The sequence below is a fragment of the Podarcis cretensis genome (genome assembly GCF_951804945.1).
Source record: "Podarcis cretensis genome assembly, chromosome: 12".
Taxonomy (NCBI): Eukaryota; Metazoa; Chordata; class Lepidosauria; order Squamata; family Lacertidae; genus Podarcis; species Podarcis cretensis.
This window is the reverse complement of record NC_137181.1, coordinates 30,402,818-30,427,005: the sequence shown is the minus strand read 5'-3', so window position 1 is coordinate 30,427,005 and position 24,188 is coordinate 30,402,818. Positions and strand designations below refer to the sequence as shown.

General features: G+C 41.3%; 1 protein-coding gene across 3 annotated transcripts in view; it reads right to left on the bottom strand.

Annotated features, from left to right (window-relative positions):
• Window positions 1-24,188, bottom strand: part of NXPH1 (neurexophilin 1) — a 178,703-nt gene that overhangs the window by 26,647 nt on the left and 127,868 nt on the right. The gene's annotated exons all lie outside the window — the stretch shown is intronic.

Genomic DNA, 24,188 nt, shown 5'->3' with positions numbered 1-24,188 from the left:
CTTACTACATTTACTTGCACAACTCAGGACTCTTTTTCCTATATAACTGATTATCTATATAAGTAATTTGGGGGCTGATTATGTAAGCTACCTCCCTCAACTATGCTGGCCTTCTATTTCTTATTCTTGGTTTATCATTTAAATGCCAGCCAAGGCAGCACAGAATGTTATAACACAAGTACTTGTGTATTTGGAATAAAGTAAAAAATCTAATTAAGTGATCACCTAATAATAAGCATGTTGTTATGAACTGAGGCCCTCAATTATTTGGTTTCCCCCCTTCCCCACTAGACGCCCAACATACTGTAAATCTATACAAGATTAAGAAATAGGATAGAAAAGTCTCCGAAACTACTTATTGCTATCTGCAGATAAATGCTTGAGTTTCTTTGCCAATATCACATCATTGAGAAAGGGTCATTTTTCACTTGGACAGAGTAACAGGAAAGCTGAAAAACACATTTAAGAAGGAGACTAAGAGAAAAATTACATTTAGAAAAGTGTAAAGCGGAGGTTGGGGGAGCCACTTGCAAATAAACAACACCATAACACTAGACAAGGAAACAACAAGGATGTTCTGGTTAGCAAATTGCCTGTACAAAGTAGTACGCATTCTGGCATTCCATATTTCTCATCAGTGCCTTTATGTCAGCTTTTTTTTGTTGACAAATCTAAACAAGGCCTTCCCACCCGCTAGCTGTGCAAATTGAGATCTGCAAATTAAATGGTATTCTTTCTTCTTTGTACATCAGCCAACACCTACAATATTATTTCTGGCATGAAAACATTGCTGGTTATGCTAATGATGGAGCAAGAGTCAAAGCAGAATGCATCTTGTCATGTTACGCATATTATTAACTCCTTGGTATTGAATGGTGAATACTTTTCCATTGTTGTTTTGGTCAACAGACACAGATATTCAAGACAAAGGCCATGCGAGTTCTAGATCTAAAGCAGCCTGAGCCAACCTGGTGCCCTCTAACTGTTTTGGACTACAATCCCTATAAGTGCCACCCAGCCAAAATATCTGAAGGCGGCCAATTTGGTGGTGGCTGATCTAGAATTCCAGCTATAGCATTGCTTTTAAGCTCATAGAAGTGGTCAAATTACCCTAGCATGAGGTTTCCCCCCTCCCATGGGGCAATGTATCCTGACAAGTGGTAAAAAGAATTTGTCACATGCTGAAGTGTGCATGATGCGCTGGTCAACTGAATAGGCTCTCTGACAACACCCAGCCTGATTCCTTTTCTTTTCTTTTAGAGGTGAAATTCAAAGAATATGCTTCTAGGGACACAAAATTGCAAAAAGCACGTACGGACTGCTAAAGTAGAGAAGGTACCCTGACTTTTGGAAGATCTGAAAATTATAAAACGACGGGAAACATTATTCATTAAGGAGTGAAGCTCACACTGCTATGGGTGGACCAAATAGACAAGGACTATTTCTCAGCCAATTCATCTACCTCAAAATTGTCTGGTTTTGTTTTGGCAATATTTCAGAGTGGAGTAAACTTCGAGCAGGGGAGAGTGGAGGCCATCTTCTTTTACCCAGGAAACTCTGTTCTGAGGGGCTTTTTCCTTGTCATCATTTCTCTGCTCCCAATCACACGCGCACATATCCTTGTCGTTTTTCACTCACCCCTGATTTCCAAAGGTGGGTTTGCCCTTGAAGATATGCATTTGGAGTGCCATGAACAAAAGGAGAGGGAAGAAGGGAATTTGGAGAAGTGGCCAGTGAATTAAGGAATACCACCTCCACACACATTCACTTCTTTTCCATTGTAAACCACCCACTCCAATTCAGTTTTTCCTTAAAAATCCAGTGCTGGGGCACTGTTACAAGTGCGAACAGTGCATTTGGCTACTGAGTGGAAAAAGGTTTGATGACTTCCATATATCACTGGATGTAGTCTAACAAATATATGGGAGGTTGCAGATTCTACACACACCCCAACCTGGATATAATAGATTCCCACCCACTCTGGAAGCTCATTTCATAGTCTATCTCACCAGGTTCTTCTGAGGTACAATAAGATGCATTGGGGAACTACCTTATTTGCCATGATGAGCTCCTTGGAAGAATAGTGAGCCATAAATGCAGGGCCAGCCCACCCATGAGGCAAGGTAGGAAGACTGCCTCATGTAGCAGGATTCACAGGGGCAGTGGATCCTGCTGTAGGTCTTTATTCCCCCTTGTTCCTGATATGGATCTTCACTCACCCCTTCTTTCCTGTTGGAAATGGGGGGTGCTATTTTGTGGTTTGCCTCAGGTGCCAAAATGTATTGGGCCAGCCCTGTATAAATTAGCAGAGCAGCCCTAAGGGGGGTTGCAAGGGGGGAGGAGCAACATGGCAGATCTACCACCACTTCCCAAACCCTGCTGGCTTTTGTCAAAAGCAGTGCAGAATGTTCTGTCATTTTTCACTAGGTCAACTCAAGACTGGCATAACTGAAAGACTCAGTGGCTGGGCTAGGGTCTTGTTTGGTCTCTTATTCATATCCTGTCTTCTGCATAGTTCCTTCAGCATATTTATATAGCATGGGATCTTCTTCTTGCTTGTTGGGGTTGCTGTTGTTCTGGCACTTTCTGATTCCAGACAGTCCTCCCAAAATCTCAGGTAAGGATGGGGAAGAACATTTGATTTAGTTTTCATTTAAAGGTGAACCTACCAATTTCACACTTTCCAAAGCATCACACAAACTGTAACCCCACCATCCTTCAAAAATTCACACTTCTCTGAAGTTTGCAATGCGGCTCTCCAGCCTAGTAATGTGTATATAAATGCATATATTGGAATAAAATGTCCATTAAAATGCATATCTTAGTGAAAATAGCATATAAAAATGCATCTTATCTGGGAAAATTACTGTGCAAAAATGTTTATAATAGGAAAAACTGCATACAAACATGTGTATTTTGGGAGAAATTTGCATTAAAATGCTGGTGAATATTCATGAGCATTTTTGGAAAAAAAATGGAAGCTAATGTAGAAATGTAGAGAACTGAATTTAAGATTGGCAAAATGAGAAGCCAAAATTGAGAGAGTCACCCATTCCAAATCTAAAATAACACTATGGTTGTTTAGTGACAAAAAGTTTGCTCTATTTGGGTATCAGTTTTGTTTCCAGTATATAGTGTTTGCTTTGTAAGAATTATTGAACTATGTATATTTTATAAGGATGCCCTCCTCTGCAATTAAGTTTAATATAATGTATGTTTAAAAGTGACATAGACAAATGCCTAGTTTCTCAAGTTGAAGGGTTTGGTGTTTTTTTACGGTATATATGCAACAGTTGAATAATGTCCTCTGACTGGTATTCAATACTTGTGTTGATGTCTTTCCCCGACTGTATGCTCCCTTTATTGCTGTTAAGCATTCTGAGGAGAGATGAGGGCTACACAAAGCTCCAGCTTCTCCTCAAGATCCTAATTAGTGTTTTTCAGGCAGTTTAGCCAGTAAGGCATTACTCAGATTTGAAGAACTAGAAGAAGAAGAATTCATTGCTTCTACAGTAGCCGTAAATTAACTGGATAAGCAATTTGCTCGTCTGAATTTCTGAGATTGTACAAAGCATCTGTGGGTTAAAATGTTCTCTTGCTCGCTCACTCTCCCAGGCCTCACTCTTTGATTTATTACCATTCGTCTGCAGATCAGAACATGTGCTCATTCATCACATGTTACTAGAGCAAATGTGCACAATACCTTGGCTGATTTTTTTTATTTTTATTTTTTGCACAATTTCCCTAATCAGTTTCCTGGGAGTAGAGCCATATGAAGACACAGAATTTGCCCCCAACAAGGATTCCACTATAACGATTTCCTCCACTCTCTGCCCTAAAACTTAGCCCAAGTTTTGCAATGTATGCATTTGCCCAAATACAAGCCATCTGCCCACCTCAAATCTTTTTGTGTTCAGAAAAATTCCCTACACATGGTTTTATAAGATGGCATAGCTCTGAACTGAGGAAGAGGAGCGGGAAGCCATGTTTGTACAGCAAAAGAGGTCATAAGCAGCCAATAATATTTAAAATCACTGCTGTCCAAGGATGCATGATAGCATATGTCCATCAGGCTGACCTGCTTAAGTTGTCATATTTATGCATGTGTATATACTGCATATATTCATCAGGAAAAGGACTAGTCCATTGATCTCATTGGTAGAGCATCTGTTTTGCATGCAGAAGGTCCCAGGTTCAATCCCTGCTACCTCCAAGTAAGCCTGGGAGAAACTCCTGCCTGGCAACCCTGGAGAGCCGCTGCCAGTCTGTGTAGACAATGCTAAGCTAGATGGGTCATTGGTTTGACTCAGTCAAAGTAGGCTTCCTGTGCATGAGAGGGGCAAGGCGTCTGCCAAGGTGTCTGGTGGGAATGGGGATCACTGAGGAGGTTAGGTGTATCTGCAGAGCGGCGGGTAGGTGTTGGTGGGGGGGGCTGATTTTAAGTGTGTTGAGGGGCCGGGTCGTGTCCCAATTTGCATCACTGGGATGTTGGCGGGCCGGGTCGTATCCCAATTTGCATCACTGGGATGTTGGCGGGTATGTGATTGATTGCTCTTCAAATGGTAGTAAATAATAATAAATGCCTTCCTTCAAGCACTGGTTTGAAACTCATCCTTAGTTTCTCTTTACATTCTTCTAATAAAATCTGTGGTTGTATGCTTTGCTGGGAGATTTTTGTGACTACATCGCTGCCTGTTACTGTGTAGCCTGGGTTTGAGCCATTGTGAATTCCTGAATTATCTGACCAGGGTGGGGTGGTTCTTCTTAAAATCAGATTACCACAACAGCAGCAGCACAGATTTTTGTGTTAAAAGATTTACCCTTTAAAGACTATGTGCACAGAGTTCTATGTTAATTATGCCTGTGTCTTCCACACAACCAGCTTTTAATTTGCTTTCTTCTACCAATTATAATATTAAAGAAATCTCCCTTTATGAATCCATGCTGACCTTAATTAAATCATGGCTCCTTGCAAGAGCCTGATGATTAGCACTCACGATCACTTACTTACTGCAGAAATGAGGCATATAAAACCTAATTCCCAGACCTTTTCTCATTCCCTTAAATACTTTATACAGCTTTTTAAAAATACCTTCTCACCCTCTTACCCCACAATTCATCCCCCACACCCCAATGGTTCTGCATATCTCTTATCTTTTCTTCCCACTTCAGAATTCCGGGATAGATTCCATCTGGCCCTGGAGCTTTGTTAATCTTCAGACAATCTAATATCCTGATCATCTGTTCTGGCATGATCCTGATTTCCCTCAGTATTTCTTCTTCCTCTCAAGGGAAATTTCTGTCTGTTTCCAGCATCTGTCCCGCATCTTCTTTTGTGAACATTGAGGTAAATCATTAGATTAATGTCTAGAGCGCCTGTCAATAAATTACTGTAGTATCCTCCTTTATGGACTACTTGTTGCTATGGTGTTTGGAGTTTCCTTTTCAGAATTGCTTAATTTCAACCTGATTCAAAATTCAGGGAGGGTGATGCTTTTGGATTTAAGCCTGCTCGGTCTCTTGGACATCAGTTGATGTAAATGGATTTCATTTCAAGAACTTAGTTATGAATCAGGTTGCCCTGGTCCTCCAAGAATTGACCACATGGAATTTCTAGTCCACATGCAATTCATGACACCTTAATAAGAACTTATTCATTCCCCAAGTGTAGATTCTCATGTAGCCAAAACAGCACCATTCATACATGGTGCATTATTCCAGCAAGGTTTGAGTGTCCGGCTAGGACCTGGGAGACCAGGGTTCTGGTCCTCACTTGACCATGAAGCTCACTGGGTGGCCTTGGACCGACCATCATCTCTCAGCCTAACCCACTGGGTCGTTGTGAATATAAAATTAAGGGGGGAAAACTATGTACAGCATGACACCTTGAGCTTCTTGGAGCTTTTCAAGCAAAACTTGAAAAGAGACTACAGGTATAAAGATACAACCGTTCAGGTGTTCTCCATGCATAGAACTTACCTGTGAAGAAGAGGGCCACTGGATCAAGCAGCTGTTCCTACACACACACACACACAGCCAAGTCCTGATTTAGTGCAAACAGCTCATTTGGGAACTGGGTGAATGTAAGCTGGGGGGGGCGTGCACAGGGGGAGAGTATTTTCAACAGAAAACCTACTCAGGGCCCCAATCCAGATCAAGACCCAATCCAGATTGGGTCCCCAAGCAGCTGCTTTTTCTTTAAAAGAGATTATAGGGTGGAGCATTTTTCAAAACAATGCGGTGACCCTAATGTGTTAACTTGGTCATTATAACTTCAAAATTCAAAATTTTAAAGAATTAAGAACCAAGAACGTATGACGAGCCTGCTGGGTCAGGCCAATCATCCATCTAGTCCAACAAGCAGGATCCGAGCAAAAGTACCGTATTGGCTCGAATATAAGCTACACCCAAATATAAGCCGCACCTTTAAAATTCAATGGGAGGGGGAGACAATACCCAAATAGAAGCCGCTCCCTTAAAATTCCACCCATTCCATTTTACCATATGTCTGTTTCAGCAGCGATATCGTAAAAGCCAGTTTTTGTAAGGTAGTGAATTTAAGCGGCACTTTAACTTTTCACGGTAGGAATTTGGAGGGGGGAAAGTGTGGCTTATATTTAGGCCAATACGGTACTTTCATGACTGATCCCCCTTTTAAGCCCTCATAGCTTCTTTGTTCAAAATTGGGGTTCTATTCTATGCCAGTTTCCTTTATACATACCCCAACAGTACCTTGTAGTGCAGCTCTTTAGTTGTGAAGATTTTATGTTTGCAAGACATACAGTGGTACCTCGGGTTACATACACTGCAGGTTACAGACTCAGCTAACCCAGAAATATTACCTCGGGTTAAGAACTTTGCTTCAGGATGAGAACAGAAATCGTGCTCCAGCAGCATGGTAGCAGCAGGAAGCCCCATTAGCTAAAGTGGTGCTTCAGGTTAAGAACAGTTTCAGGTTAAGAGCGGACCTCCGGAACGAATTAAGTACTTAACCTGAGGTGCCACTGTAGTATAAATCTTGCAGATGATATTGTTTTGAGTGGGGGCACTATGTCCTGATTCTCTCTACTTTAATCACTTCTATCAGTTTCAATGTGTTTCATCTCAGTATCAATTTCAATCTCTCCCCTGACACACAGACTTGCTCTTTCACCTGCAGCAGTGGTCTGACTTGGCAGGAAATGACCTCCTGGGCTGGCATGAAGGATAATTTAAACCACTGGAGAAAATCGAGGCAACAACAGCTGATATTAAGATATTGTGAGGATGCATTCTAATACTTATTCGCTTTGAGTAGAGGTGGGAAATAATAATAAAAAATGAAAGCCTATTAAGGGGAAGGGAATGAGCCTAAGTAGCTGATACACATTTCTGAAGACCAAATCCAACAGTTACGGTCCATTTACATGGGGCTTTTGAAGGATTTGCTCATGCAAGTTGAGGGATGGGGAAGAAAAGTTCAGAATGTGCTGTCCTATAAAGCACAACCTTTCACGGTTCATCTCTGCCATGTTTCTACATGAACAAGTGGCCATATCTCTCTCCTCCAGCCACGGGTTCGCCATCACAAAACAAGGTGGACTGTGACAGAAGGGGACGCGACCCTGTTCCAGAACACAAAATGCACACATCGGTGGCCTTCATTTTCAGAGAGGGAAACGTAAAAACAGAAGCCATAAAATGCCAAGCTGCTTGAAGAGCGCTTTAACTTCCAATAAAAGCCCATAAGCTGTATGAGTTTTATTCAGGGCTTTAAAATGACTTTTAAAAACGTAAGCAAGAAGGAAATTCAGCCAAGGATACTACTAGCTATAAGGCACAATAGCAGAGCAAACTTAAAACATCCAATAAATAAACAGAGACTGCTTCATAATAGAGACACCGGTCTCATGCCTCCCTACCAATCTAAATTTTATTCCCATTCTAAATGTTATATGAAGTAACCACAGTGCCTTAAACGAACATTGGGACAAGTTATGGGTCCCATTTTTAAAGATTAGGTTTTGCTCTGTTATCAATTTTTCACTAAGGCCCCGGATATCCAATTTACTGTGGTATCGTGTTGCCCTTTGCTGTAGCATCTACTGTGCTGCATTTGTGGTAGAACCTTTTTGACACAGAAAAGGCTTATGGCTTATTTCAGAAGGGGTCCCATGGCAGGGAGAGGCACGGAATTCCCTTCTGCAGCTTGTAGCAGCTGCTGGAGAGTGGGCAAGGAGGAGGAGAGGTTCCTGCCAACGAGGCCCAGCCCCAAGTGATGTGCCATCTTGGAGGGGCAGGCAGAGGGCAGGACCACCCTGGGTGCAAAGAAAAGGGAAGCAGAGCGGCACTCAAGGGGTCTTCTTCCTTTTTTAATGCTTTGTGCATCCATGTCTAATCTTGCTTGTTTCTAAAATTTATTTATTGGTGTGTTTTTTTCTATTATTAATAATAATAATAATAATTATATAATTATTAATATATAACAATAATTATTATATAATAATAATTATATATATTATATATAATTAATATATAATAATTATTATATAATAAAATATATAATTATATAATATTTTCTATTAATAATAATAATAATAATAATAATATAATTATATAATTATGTAATAATTAATAATAATAATTCAACTTATACACCACCATATACCCGGAGGTCTCAGGGTGGTTCACAACAAGACCGCAACATATAAAATCAAACCAAAAGTAGTAACCCAATACAGTGGTACCTCGGGTTACAGATGCTTCAGGTTACTGACGCTTCAGGTTACAGACTCCGCTAACCCAGAAATATTACCTTGGGTTGAGAACTTTGCTTCAGGATGAGAACAGAAAACGTGTGGCGGTGGTGCGGCAACAGCGGGAGGCCCCATTAGCTAAAGTGGTACCTCAGGTTAAGAACAGTTTCAGGTTAAGAATGGACCTCCAGAACGAATTAAGTTCTTAAGCTGAGGTACCACTGTAACCATCCCCGCAAAAAGTCACATTCTAAAAGGTTGTTGGATGTCAATACGATCAACCAAAGGCCTGGTTGAAAAGGAACATTTTTGCCTGGTGCCTAAAGCTATATAATGAAGGTGAACTTTCCGGGGGGAAGCATTCCACAGACGGGGAGCCACTGCAGAGAAGGCCTGTTCTCGTGTTGCCACCCTCCAGACCTCTGGAGGAGGCGGCACACAAAGAAGGGCCTCAGAAAGTTGATCTCAGGGTCTGGGTAGGTTTATATGGAAAGAGGCTGTCCTTGAGGTATTGCGGTCCTGAGCCGCTGAAGGTTTTATAGGTCAAAACCAGCACTTTGAATTGGGCCTGGAAACTAATTGGTAGCCAGTGAAGTTGGACCAGGGTCGGTGTAATATGCTCAAACCTTCTTGATCCGGTGAGTAACCTGGCCACTGAATTCTGTACTCCCAAAGAGCAAAATAAAATAAAATTGGGATTAAGGGGTTTTATCAGAACAGTGGAGGGCAGGTGTTTCGTGGTAGTGGCACTCACCCTTCTTTTGATATGAAATGCTCTGCAGGGAGGACAAAAGTGGGGGGGGTTGAGGAGGGTCAGTTGTGTGCGGAGTGAGAAATGTCCTTATTTTCATCTGAGGAATGTGCTTCATAGCTTTGGCTGCATTTAGGAAGCCTTTGGTTCCATTCTCTTCTATATGAGTCTACAGATTCAGGAAACAGCCTATGCAGCCCAACAGAAAGAGAACTGGGCTTTGAACACAGACAACTGTATTTGAAAATCCCTGAACAATAATAAATTCAATTCCTTAAGCAAGGTGCCATCTCGGATCCTAAAATGGGGTTATGAATAATGCACTTTAAGAAGGCAGTTATGGCAATTACTGATTTCAGGAGAGCAAATCATTTTTAATACTAAATACTACCAAAGTGGTAAACAGTTACTAAAATCATTGGTGGCGCCTGAGATGGATAATGCTATGTATTGCTGTACCACTGGGGAGAGGTTTGCATTTATCTATGATGATATGCTTTGTTACAGTTGTTTATGTCACTTCCCCCGGGGCAGACCTCATTGAAGTATTTCTGTGAATTACTGTCTGACTTGATTTCCTATTGTACTTTATTACAATAGCTTTCTCGCAATTGCTGATGGGCGAAGGGGAATATTCATGTGGGCGGTGTTAATTGTCATTTGTCTGTATGCATTTCTGATTTAATTAAACTTACCTATTTGGATCAGTGTTGCATCTCCTTTCTTCCTTTCAATGGCTATTTCATGTCCCTCTCTGTATCTAATAATTATCGCCCGAGGCAGTGGTGAGATCAAGTTAGACTGAGCCCCTTTGTTATTTCCACTTGCAGTTTGCTGAATCATATCATTATTTTAAAATCAGCAGACGAGGCAGCTAATACCAACAAGATAAATGTGGTCGACTGCTTTCCCCCCTTGATGTACGTTCAGCTTTAAAGGTGAACCAAAGCTGCAAATTACTGCCCTAAATATAAATGGATTTGGTTTACAGTGCTGAGTGCTACAGTTCAAAGAAAATGCTACCTAAGTTAGAGCTAGCATAATAACTCCCTTATCATCTGGATTAGTTTATATTTTACATTTGTATCCCACTTTTCCTCCAAGGAGTCCAACATGGGGTACATGGTTCTCCCTGTTCCCTTTTTGTCCTCACAACAACCCTGTGAGTTGTTTAGGCTAAGAGACAAAGACTGGTTCAAGATCACCTAGTGAGTTTTGTGATTGACTGCGGATTTGAATCCGGATCTCCCAGGCCCCTGTCCATCACTCTATTTCCCTAGATCTCAACCCTGGGCTGGACACCAAGATTACTGAGAAGGCACACTCTCAATTTCTACCCCTGTTGCCGATGGATGGCCCAATATGGACGCAACATTCTTACATTTGTATATCTGCCGCTCCTAGGTACAGATCAATGGATTCTGGGTTTTTATCTGAGATATTGACCACAGAAGCATCCCATTGTGCATCCCATTCAAACTGAGAAGTAATTATAGTTCATTTTTTGAAGTCCGAGCAATCATGATTTTGAAAGCTTCCCAACTAGACGGCATGTTTTGCGAATGTCTTCGGAATCTCCTGTGAGGTGAAACTACCAGGTTTTATTTGGTAAATGAGTGCTGGTAAGGTTTTAAATGGATTAAAGGGATAAAGGAGACTCTTAACACTAGCTGCTGTTTAGAAAGTCAATATCTACTACCCATAATAGTTACCACACAATGGTATCTGAGAACACAGCTGTTTCTTATTTATCCCAAAAAGAAGAGACATCTGCAGTATCCTGGAAACTGCTGTGTGACAAGCACAAGCACAAATCATTATTACACTCACCAGTGATAACTATGCCACAATCATACCCAATTATTTCCCATCCTCTTGTGGCTTCACATACACAACAGTTTGTGAGGGAATTGATAACACAGACAGTATAGCTCTAATGCTGTTAGACTCCTGTCATGAATGCTTACCTGAGTAGGTAACAATTAATGCACACAAGGGCAGTGTTGACATGACTAAAGGTACCCACAAATCAAATATCTTTCCATAGCAAGAAAATACATTGCTGGTCTTTCTAAGTGCCAGCAATGTTATTCTACTTGTGGTACTATTGATTTGAGAAAAGCTGGATTTGTTGCATGGCATCCCATTATCCTATCAAAGAAATAAACACAATCCAGGCTTCTTCGGTTATAAATATGTAATAGTCTCATCTTCTTTTCAACACTCCATGGAAGTGTCAGAGCAGAAAGGCAGCCTATATGTGGCTCCTTCCGACTGTATTGCGCAAGATTTCAAGGGTGGTTCAATACTACATGCTGTCATGAAGATCATGTCAAGCTTTGAGGAATTACATATAATCCTCTGAAATGCTTTCATTTCTAAGGAGCAAGATTTCATTGAGCAGACTTGGATTTTACCCCTGACTAGGAATAGATGGTTAAGACTACAGGGAGGGGTGAGTGTGGAAAAATTGCTTTGTTTTGCTGTTCCACTGAACAAAGCCTCTTTCAAGACAACAAGCTCCCATTAGTGGAGGGACACCATTGGATACAACACCCCCACCAAAAAAAATCTATATTTATTATTTAAACCATTTGTATACCACCCTTTATCCCATAGATTCCAGGGGAATGAACAGAAAGCATCAATAATAACTTGTGCCTACCATGTGTAAATCCAGAGGGTGTTTTGAGCAGGAACTCAAGGGAATTGAGTTCCCTTACCTTTTTAAAATCAAATAACTGATTTTTTGATCAAGGGATGGATGGGTGGGCCTAGAACACCCAATGTCTGAGCCAAAAAATCACCTATATCAGTAATCAATAAAGACGTGGCCATTTCTGATCCAGATCATTTCTGCTTGAGTTTATTATTCACATCTTACATTTAGCCACTGCCCGGCGGGAAAGCAGTGTGACTGGTTGTGCAATATACTGTACAAACAAACTTTGTGGTGAGCTTCCCCATCTTCTTCTTTTTGTGCAGGAAAAAAGCACTGAATAAATTTGTGTGCTGTCATTTGGGAAGGGGATTCTAACTAAGCTAATATAACACATAATTAATATCTTGGTTTTCCCAGTCAAGCTTATGAGAAAGGCTACACTCGCCCTTAAGAAGAGTTGATCCACCAAAGATTGGAAGTTGGCAAAGTGAGATTTCCTTATCTTCATTTCTTTACCACGTTTATATCCCATCTTTCCTCCAAGGAGCTCAAGGTGGCATACATGGTACTTTTCCTACTCAAGGTGCCCAGTGAGTTTCATGGCAGAACCCTGCCGTGGATTTGAACCCTGGTCTCCCAGCTCCTAGTTCTAACTACTACACCACACTGACTCTCTAAACCAAAACCTCCACCTCTTTTCTATTAGCATAAAAGCACCCGACTGCACTTTAACCCAGTAGATCAGGGGTAGCCTATGTGGTGGCCTCAAGATTTTGTTGGACCTCACCTCCCATCCCTCTGACCATTGGCTATGCTGGCTGTGGTCGATGGGAGCTGGAGTCCAGCAACATTTGGTGGGCATATTGCCTACTGCTGCAGTAGATGCTGCCAACTATTGGGTTTGGTTGGTGTTGTTTTGTATATAACTATGGATATATTCCCAGTAATATAACTGTATATTGATGTGATCTGGTATACCAAATGTTGCCCTTGGGTGCTATGGTAAGGAAAACGGTAAGGATTTTCTGAAGAACTGAAGGTTTGTCAAGATAGCCAACAGAGGATTTTTATTTGCCCAAGATACCTGCCACACATGGTTCTTTATCAATCATTTCAATCAGGGTTTGCTTGTTTCCTTGATTTTCAGGTACCCTTGTACTCCGAGGATAAGAAAATTGCCTTGGATATTCATTCTTGGCTAGCTTCTGAATTTATTTTCCCTGGCAAGATTCATCGTCTCAATTCACAGATGCTGCATCACTGTAAATCAATTGCAAATAGGCTCCTGTCACTTTTTTGGGTGGAGAACAGCCACATTTACTGTGTGCAGCTCTTGCAGTAAACACAGGGTCACTCTCTTAATGCCGAGGAGTCATCCACTGTTTACAAAAATACAAACCATCTCAGCAGACATCTGCAAAAGCATCTCGACCGAGAGCCTAATAAAACTTGCTCTCCAGCTGCATTAGAGTTCAAACTTGAGAATGGCACAAGCTGGTGGTTAAAGGTGAACTGGAGCTGAAATGAAAAGACTGGGAATATATGCAAAACACTTTGAAAAGGCAGGCCATGATACAACTCATACAGCACAGAGCTGTCTTTCATTGAGGAAGGGGGGGGGGAGCAGTTTTGCTTTTCCAGGAGACATAATGCTTCTCTGAGTGACACAGCTGACATTCCCAGACCCTTAACATAATCCCCTTGTCATATCTGTTGTTTCAGTTTGCCTTTTAAAAGAAGGCATAAAAGCTATTATTGGCACTAGCATGCGTTTGATGTGTGTCTTCCTTCCTCACACTATCTTTATGCAATTTTTAAAAATTATATCCCACCCCTTCTCCAAAGAGCTCACAGTGACAATCTAGCCTGCCTCCCTGAACCTGGTGTCTCTCCCGCTCTCCCCTAGATTACAATTCCCATCAGCCCAGTTATCATGCTCAATGGAATGGGATGGTGGAAGCTGTTGTCCAAGCACCAAGCTGGGGAAGCCTGAGCAAGCTTCAGAAAACCCTTGTGAGGTAGGCTAAATGGAATGAAAACAGCTTTTCCAAAGCCACCTAACCAGATTTATAGCCTAGCAGTACCTAGAATCTTGGGTTGAGATCCAGCATTCTTAAGACTATACCCACAATGGTTCTCCAATCCGAAGATCAACAGTTTTCCAACTCTCCTAACCACTGGAACAAATGTGGGAGAGAAATACTATCTAGCAAATTGCCACCATTTTAGCAATTGCCTTTGTAAATCTTCATATTAACACATCCCAACTGGAGCTTCTTTTACAACACAATCTGGGGGGGGGCCTGCATGTGGCCCCTGATCTCATTTTATATGGCCCCTGATGTCTCCTGAAGCTGCCCCGTTCTTCCATCCCATCCACGGGCCTTCCTTCCTGTCCATTTCTTCTCCTTACTTCCTTCTCAGGTTTTCTATATGTACACCACATTAAAATCAGAAAGCAAAGCAATCGCTTTTATTTATTTTCATGGACAGTAGCTGGTTTGTGGTACTCCATCAAACTCAGTGAGGTTTACTTCTAAGTAGACCTGCCTAGGACTGGGAAATCTACTCTGCGGTAGCCATGGTAAAAATGAAAGCCAGGTAGCCTTTTGTATGTGGCCCTGCCTACCTGCATGCTGCCCCCATTACCTTCATGGAATTCTGGCATTCAACAGGAAAAATGGTTTGCTTTTCTTCCAATATTCCCAATACAGGACCAAGAGGAGATGTACTAAGTCAGACCATTGATCCATCTAGCTTAGTATTGTCTGCACAGACTGGCAGCAACTGTCTAGAGTTTCAGGTAAGATTTTCTCTTAGTCTTATCTGAAGTTGGCAGAAGCTGAACCTGAGGCATTTACATGCTGAACTGGTACTCTGTGTCAATGAGCCCTTCTCCACTGGGAAAAAGATAATATGATGCCCCACAATAAAGAATTAAGCTGTTTTGGAAAAAGTCTGGCTAATAATAGCCAAAAAAAGCCACCCTCATTCATATATTGTCATCATCAAAACAAAGCAGGCATTGTTCATTAATATTCACAGGGAAGCGTCTTCAATAAACCAGTGTCACACTGTGCAGTATCACCAAACAGCTGTGCTTTCTTTCAGATAACTTGACTTCTGTCCTTGCCTAGCTGTTGATGGTGTTATTCTAGGAAGAGCTGGCCAATGGGAAACAGGTCATAAATGTGCCCCTGCCAGCCGCCAGCAGAGTGTCACAATGCTTACGGCCTGACACAGTGCACAGAGCACAGGGGTAAGAAAAGCACCAGGGCTACATTTATTTCATTGGTTTCAATAAGGCCATGCATGCATTTAACTACTCCAGTCAACAGTTCCTATTCCAGGAAATCTCTTTATATACATATGTTGCCTCACTTATAGAGCTCGGTTCTTTACTGCCACTCCTTATGTCTAGACATTTCCCACCCTGGTGTGTGTGTTTGTGCACATCCACACTGCAAACAACTTGTTAAACCTGGAAAAGAGGGTTTTTTACAACCACTTCTGACATAATGTGGGGTTCTTGAATTGCTTACCCTCTGACTTGTTTTTCCATTGATAGGAACTCCCTAGAGTATGTGTCCAGGGTCTGAGGGCATATGATGCAGTCATAACTACCCAGGAACATAAGAAAAGCCTGTTGGATCAGGCCAATGGCCCATCTAGTCCAGCATCCTGTACTCACAGTGGCCAAACAGATGTCTCTGGGAAACCTCTAAGCTCTAAGCACAAGAGCATTCTCCCTTCTTGCAGTTTCCAGCAAATGGTATACAGTGCCTCTGAACCTTGAGGCAGGAAATAACCATCCATCTCGCAATGGATCTGGTTGGGCTTGTTATAGACTCACCGCAGCTCAAACACATTCAGGAACATCTATCACTATCTGGAAGACCAGTTACAGGGTGCTGCTCTTGTGAAGCAAGGGAAATCTTTCACAAGTGTGGGAACACACAAAAGACCATTTTTGCCAAGGTCTCTCCAATGTTTCCCAGGTACGAAAACATGGGCACCAGTTGACTAGGCCAGTTGGAAGGCATGGGATTATCACCTGGAAACTGCAGTAACAGCAACGATCATCGTCATCATCACTCCATGCACAGATTACCCAGTGTGTGTCTCTAGATTAGGACTATTACCAGCACCATTCACAAGCCGCTCAAAACAGTATAGTGCCCTTGATAAACAAATGGTCGTTTATGGTTGAATCCTATGAGCTGTGCATCATCAGAGCAGAGCAGGAGGTCAGTTGTCCATACAGCCCATTATCACAGATTGACATACACAATGTCATAGCTGGCAGGATGGTGCGGCTGCCAATGTCTCCATACACCTCTCTGCCCTTCCCTGCAGAGGTGAATTTTGCTAGTCAAGAAGCTTTGCACAACAATTAGTTTTCTTCTTTCCTTGTAAACTCTTACATATGATTCCATAGCCTTTGGAAATTTCCAATGAGGCTGCAAGGGGCCACTGAGAGAGAATAAAATGCCTGGTGGGGCAGGGGGAGGTGTGTGTCTTGAGGCAGGTGGGCACCATCCTCTCAAGATCACGTCTGCCCTTGGGTCTCCTGGCTTATTTGCTCACACAAGGCCCTGCTATCCAAACACTTGTCATGTGGAAAATCTGCTTATCCAAACACCCGGAATTGGTACCCAAAGCACACACCACAGATTCAGATATCTGGACAGCTGGATCTGCACGTAACACTGTAAACAACTGAGATTGGACGATGACTCTCAGGGTCCCTTCCAACTCTACAATTCTGTGATTCTGTGAATCGCCATACTGAAAAGAGAGTAAAGAAATTTGTGGGCTGTGGAAGGTGTGGCCCATCACATGTTGATGGGTTATAGAACCCATCATCTTTGTCCACATTGGCTGTAGGTTGATGGGAGCGGGGAGTCCAGCCTAATCTAGACAGCTGCAGGTTCACCTTCCTTGCTATATAATATCCGCTTCAGGTACTAAATGCTTCAGTGCCTCTATGGAAAACAAACACAGATTTGAACAACCTGAAGCAAATCCACACTTCTGTCATGATCAGGTGCTGCAATTCTGGTGTTTAAAAGGAAACAAGGCCAGGGAAATAAATCATTATTGAGAATAGTTGAGAACAAGGGAGGAATTATAGTACATTTTACAGAGGGAAAGAGACAGAGAGGTTGGGGCTGTAGCAGCCAAGCAATACTAATGAGACCTATTTGGTGAAATAAGTAGGCATTGTGCCAGATGTGAAAGGATAGGCTTTGCCAATCCTTGTATAGCGTAGCTTCATTCCAAAAGTCAGCAGAAAGGGGGGTTTAAAAGTCTTAATTCTTTGGGGCGACCTTATTTCACTATGGAGAATCATCCATACACACACATACACACACACAAAAGTTCCTAGTCCTCAGAATTACAGAATTCTATTAAATGCCACAATGCTGGGTATTTAAAAACTCCTTCATCCTAGATCAGAGATGGGAATCCTGTGACCTTCCAGGCATTGTGGGACTACAACCCCCACCAGCTGTAACAAGGATGGCTGAAGACCATGGAATGTGGGAGTTGTAGTCCAGTAACATCTGGAGGGCCACAGCTTCCCCATCCCTGTCGCAAAAAAGCTGAAAATAATTGATTGGATAAGAAGTTTTAGAATTCTACCAGAATTCCCTCATACAGCACCTTTTCTCTTTCTTTCTTTCTTTCTTTCTTTCTTTCTTTCTTTCTCATTATTCAGCCGAAGGAGATATTGAGCTTTGGAAAACAAAAGGAATGGAGTCTGGAAAGGAATTTAGCTTAGTCGCTATTTCTGCCCCTGACTTCACTTAAGAACAATACAGTGGTACCTTGGTTTAATATCAGCTTTGTTTATGAACAACTTGGATTAAGAATGCTACAAACCCAGAAGTGGGTGTTTTGGTTTGTGAACTTTGCTTTGGAAGCAGAACATGTTCCGCTTCCTGTTGAGTGTAAATTGAGTCCCCTGCTGCTATGGGAAAGCATGCCTTGGTTCAAAAACGCTTTGGTTTAAGAACGGACTTCCGGAACTGATTAAGTTCGTAAACCAAGGTACCACTGTACTTCTTTTTTTTTTCTTCTTCTTTTTGCCAAAGTTTCCAGTGTGTTACTTAGCTGAAGTAACTAAGCAATGGAATATCACAAAGAAAAAAATATATACACATTTTGAATATTAAGTGGATGCAGCACCTAGCACACATTTGAGACTCTCAATTTAACCTAGTGCCAGCAACACAAGACAGATCATAATGCTGATAATGGCTCAACAATCTACAAGAGATGCAGAACTACTTATATTTTGTGTTATGAAGCTTCCCCAGAAAACTGCTGACAATGTCAGAGGTTTCAAAGCCCCATTCCTCATTCTCTGCAACATTTTGAGTTTTATGCAGATGTTTTGTTGCCTCGGGGGAGCTGCTTTAGAGGTTTTATAGCAGAATGCATTAACTAATCATGCTCAGATTCCTTAGAGAGGAACAGAGAATAGGTATTTCAAGCTTAAAATGATTTTGCACACTTTAAGGGGGCTCCCGAAATCATCTTTGTCCATGGAGACTCAGATGGCCTCTGTGACAAATAGCGCCTACCACCAGTTTCAGCAGGCATGTCAACTGCGCCCTTTTCTCACCCAGGATAATATTGGCCACTGTGACACATGTGTTGGTAACCTCATGCCTGGACTATTCCAGTACACTCTGCATTGGACTTCTCTTGCAGCTGGTCCAGAGGTTGCAGCTGGTGCAGAATTTCTGGCTGATGAGTGGTGCTCCTTATCAGGTACATATTGTGCCAGTACTGAGGAATCTGCGCTGGCTACCTATTAGCCACCAAGACAGTTTTAAGGTTCTGCTAATACCAAGCCCTAAAAAACTTTAGACCAGGTTATCTAAAAAACAAAACAAAAAATCTTCTTCCTCCTTGCCCAATAAGGGCATTATGATCAGCAAATGGAACCTGCTTAGTTTTGCCATGGCCCGATGATAATCTGCTTGTAGTAATATGGAGGCAGGCTTTTTCACTAGTGGGATCACTAGTTGTGGAATGCCCTAGTTGTGGAATGCCTTCCCTCCTAAAAGGCATTCCGCCAGCTCCTGAAGACACACCGATTTAAAGCAAACTTTCCCCTGAATCAGAACTTCTGATTTTATCGTTTTAACTGTGCTTTTTTTTACATGTTGTTTTTTTTAAAAAACTAGCTTGTTCTGTGTTTTAATAAAGGGTGCTTTAATGCTATGATGAAACTGTTATGGCGCGTTTTAATTATGTGTGGATTTATCGTTGGAAACCACTTAGAAGTCTTTTTGGCATATAAGCGATATGTAAACAATAAAAAGGGGGGTTGCTAAGAAGTGCCGTCGCACAGCAGCCCTTATTTTATGTGCATAGAATTCAGTGCTACTGCTATATGAAGGCTGCAATTTTAATTTAAACACATCGAGTACGCTTTCCAAGTTTAGTTTTGGGATGTGTGTAACACATGAATCCCATTCCTCTGCCCCTGGTGTTCATCAATAACCTGACTCAGTGTCCATTTACAGCCAATGGAAGACTCCCACTATTCTTTAGAGGGCTTTGGTCCATGCCCAGATGAACTACAAACTGAAATTCCTGCTTTACAGGGGGGAGGCAGAGAGGCAAAGGCAGAGAATAGGTAGAAAACCTTCCTAATTTAAATAGCCCCAGCCTTTGTATACTCAATTACATGTCAGGCAGGTGGAAATGTCAGTACAACGGTTATTGAAATTAAGACAGAGAGCTACTCCTTATATCACAAAACAAAACAAAACCAAGCCCACACACTATTTATTCTGACACCTAGGAATCTGCTCTAAATAAACAGCTCCTGTGCCAATTTGTTTCAAGGAGTTTTGAGTTTCTGCTCCCTCTATACGCAGCAGCGTGGAGTTGATGAGAATTTTGACATTAAGCTGTTTGTACACCTGCTGTAGCTGAAATGAAAACATTAATTGACTTTCATAATTAAAAATTGCTTCCAGGGTTGTTGGCCAAATACTAACTTGAAGCAGAGAGTGCTACTTAAGAAGGAAAGGGGAGAGAGCATCATTTTAGTGTAATCGCTTGTGTGTTCGCAATACTGTTTACCATGGTGGATGTGAGCAATGGGGGTGCTCACATTTTACACGCAAGAGGAACCGAGGTGAAATTCAGTTCAGTTCTCATTTATAGATGACCCTGCAAAATTTGCGCTTTCCAAAAGAAAATTTGAACCAAGAACACAGCCGTTCTTTGAAATTCATGCTTCTCCAAATTTTGCAATGCAGTTCTCCAGCCAAGTCATTCATATAAAAATACATATATTAAAGTATATATGCATATACAGTTGTACCTCGGCTCTTGAACACCTTGGGAGTCGAACGTTCCGGCTCCCGAACGTTCGAAAACTGGAAGTGAGTGTCCTGGTTTTCAAATGTTCTTTGAACGTCCAATGGGGCTTGCACGGTTTCTGATTGGCTGCAGGGACTTCCTGCAGCCAATGAGAAGCCATGCATTGGAAGTCAAACATTTCAGAAGTCGAATGGACTTCCGGAACAGATTCTGTTCGACTTCCGAGGTACGACTGTATTAGTGAAAATAGCATGGGGAAAATGCATTATGTTAGGAACAGAAGAGCCTGCTAGACTAGGCCAACCTGATGCCAGGGAAAACCTCTCCTCTGCTGCACTCTCCTCTGCTGTGGCTTTCAGCAAGTGGCATTCAGGGGTATTTACTTCCTCTGATGTGGAAGGGCCACAGGTCTGAGATTTCCCACATCTGGCTCAGAAGTACATAAGAGGAAACATCAAAGGAAGTTTCATCATATTCTAATGGTAGGTTGCACAATGAATGTGTGAAAGGGTAAAAGGATTGTTTTGTTGTGTATATTTTTTCTTTTAAATTGAGCCATGTTAGGTCATCCCTAACTCCCCAGGCAATCAACAGAAACTATTTTTATCCCTTCAATGCAAGAGAGTGATATGAATATTCAAATATGATCTAATTAATTTTCCAAAAAAACAAATGTCTTTCTGCCAGCACATGGATTATCACAAATATATCCTTCAGAAATACAGAACAAAACAGAAGCCAAACTTTAGAGTTCAAAAACAAAGGCTGAATAACAATTATATCAAACAGTTCACAGTCTTCTCCAGCTATAAAAGCAAAAATGTCTTTAATCTTTCACAAATTACTACTGCCTTTTTCAAAAACATTATCTTATAGCTATTTGGAGAAGCCTATAGGTTTTATCTTTTTAAATGCATTTTCTGTAAGTTCCCATAAAGATTTTCTCCTTTTCGTTCCATTTTTTTTCTTTACAAATATATGCATATTGGTTGGCTGAACACCTGCAAATAAATTAATCTGTGGAAAATCATACATCACTAAACTCCTAAATACATATTCTGTCTTTGTTGCAGCAGATGCAAGATTTTTCCCCATTGGATTCAAATTCAGATAATGATAACTACACGATATCCATTTCCAAACTGCAACCCCTTGTGCCTTTACTCACAAATAAAATTTTGATGCATAAATGGGCATGTGCTATGAAACAATGTTGCCCATGATGGCTCTATCTAAAACAGGGGTTGTCAACCTGGTCCCTACTGCCCGCTAGTGGGCGTTTCAGGAGTCTAGGTGGGCAGTAGGGGGTTCTACGGCACAAGCTGAATCCTCCTTCCATCAAGCACTGGTGGGCAGTAAGGAAATTTTACCATCAAGAAAGATGCATTAGTGGGCAGTAGGTATAAAAAGGTTGACTACCCCTGATCTAAAAGAAGAAGCAATCGACAGATCCCTGCTGAATAGTATGCCATGTATACAACACACATGCAACTTCTTAGCAAAGTGAAGAGTGTTGTGATGGGGGACTTAGATACAAGAGATGAGCCTGTCTTCACATGCAAGGCTAGTTCCTAACTCACTGAGGGTTTGAGACCCATCAGCTACCCTCACCAGGCTTAGCTGGCTAGTCAAAGGCATTTCCTGGGGTGTGGCTGCTGTCATGTGCTGACTGAGTGCCTGGGGGTGGGGACCAAAGCTGGACAAGCCACCCCAGAAAGTGCTCAACATGTCTTCCAACAGAAGTAAGATCCTTCCCCTAACACCCCATATACAAGTGGGAGTTTGCTATTATCTTCATGTCTTGCTTGTGGGCTTCTCATATGTTGGTCTCTGTGAAAGCAGAATACTGGACTAGATGAGTCTTTGGCCTGATCTTTCAGGGCTATTCTTGCATTCTAATGAACTCTAACAAAGAAGACTGTCTGTTCCAAAGAAGCAAATACTAAGTGCAACCAAGTTTCTAAAGTCATCAATGACAAACAAATTCTTTAGAGATGACTTCAAGGGGCACTTTGTTGCTGCAGTGGTGCCAAATTTCTGCCTGAGGTGTATCATTCAGATTGTGTTTACTTTGGGAGGTTATTATTGGTAAAATGTTGCAACAATGCAGTTTCACTGTCATCTCTGCAAAGGCAATTTGGAAAGAGGACAATAATTCAATATACTGTCCTCATCCAAGGAAGCTGCGTTCAACAAAGGAGGTGCAGCAGTGATTGAAGAATGAACACAGCCAGGTGTGAAGGAGGTTCTTATGAAATTTATAACCCCAAGAACTATTATTCCAGAAAGATCTGGTGGATCATAAATAAAAGCAGCAAGCAAAATAGTCACCTCAACATACAGTCAAAAGTAATAAAAGAGACTGTAAACACAACACTTAAAGCACCAGGAAGATAGAGAAGTGCACTCCATACTCTCAGCCTCTGCAGTACTTAAAATGTATTAATCAGGGTTGTTATCATTGATTTAGAAGGAAAAATTGATAACACGGAATTCATAAATCTAGCCGTAGCGTGACAGATACACTGCTTATTTAAACTAGATTTAAATGAATACCTATTCTATTGAAGATTGCTTGATTACACTACTAAATTAATCTTGTTTTATTTATTGACATACGTATTGGTTTCATGCATAATTTCTTCCTATTGAATCCCACTGTTTATGCATAATGTCAGCATCAATACAAATAAGGCATGTTACAACAATATTATTATACTTCCGCTGCTCCAGAAGTCACTATGGCCCTAATGGAGAGAATACACATTTCTGAATTACTACATAGCGTATTTGCTTTCAGCCATTGGTTTTTCAGTGAATGTAAGATCTTTCATCCGTGTTTACTTTTAGCTAGGACTTTATGGTCTCAGTCAATGTGTAGCATGCAAACTTCAATTAATACTTCAATACTCCAGTAGTATAAGGCATATGGGAGCAGTATTGGGGGTGATAGTTATTAGAGTCCAATGACATTCTGAGGGTCAAAGTTCCTCATGCCTGTTGTATATATTGCTAATCTTGAAAATTAATTCTTTCTTTGAAATCTGTGCTAGCAAAGCAAAAACAAAAATGAAAAAGGCCTTATCCTTAAATTGGCTTTGACCCATCAAATATGACAGAAAGCCAACAGCACTGTCTCCAAAAGTGATATGAGGGACCCATCCAATTAAAAGACATGTCTGCCTGGACTTCACTAGAACTCCCATATAATTAGAAGTGGTTGTCAAAATTCAAAATGTTAATCCCCTTTCAGTGACATTTTGTTATATGTGGCAACAACCCATTCTTATTCTGTGTTACTCAAAAGTCTAAATGCCTTCCTAATTTCCTACTCAAAGAATATATCGACATAAAGTCAAATGCAGAGAGCCTACGGGATGTGCTCAACTGTCCTGCTCAGAGCAGATCCATTGAAATTAACGAGTCCAAGTTAGTCATGTCTATGAATGCATCTGGGTCTACTCTAAGCAGGGCTAGCATTGGATACCTCCAGTGTGAGGTTGTTGTTGTTGTTGTTGTTGTTGTTGTTGTTGTTGTTGTTGTTGTTATATTAAAAAATCCTCTATGGAGACTAGATTACCCTCATGGCCCCTTCCTACTCTACAATTCTATGATTCTACGATTCTGCCTATATAAGCACTTAGGTCACTTTTGGTTATAATATGACTATTTCTTAATGGTAAATAAATCA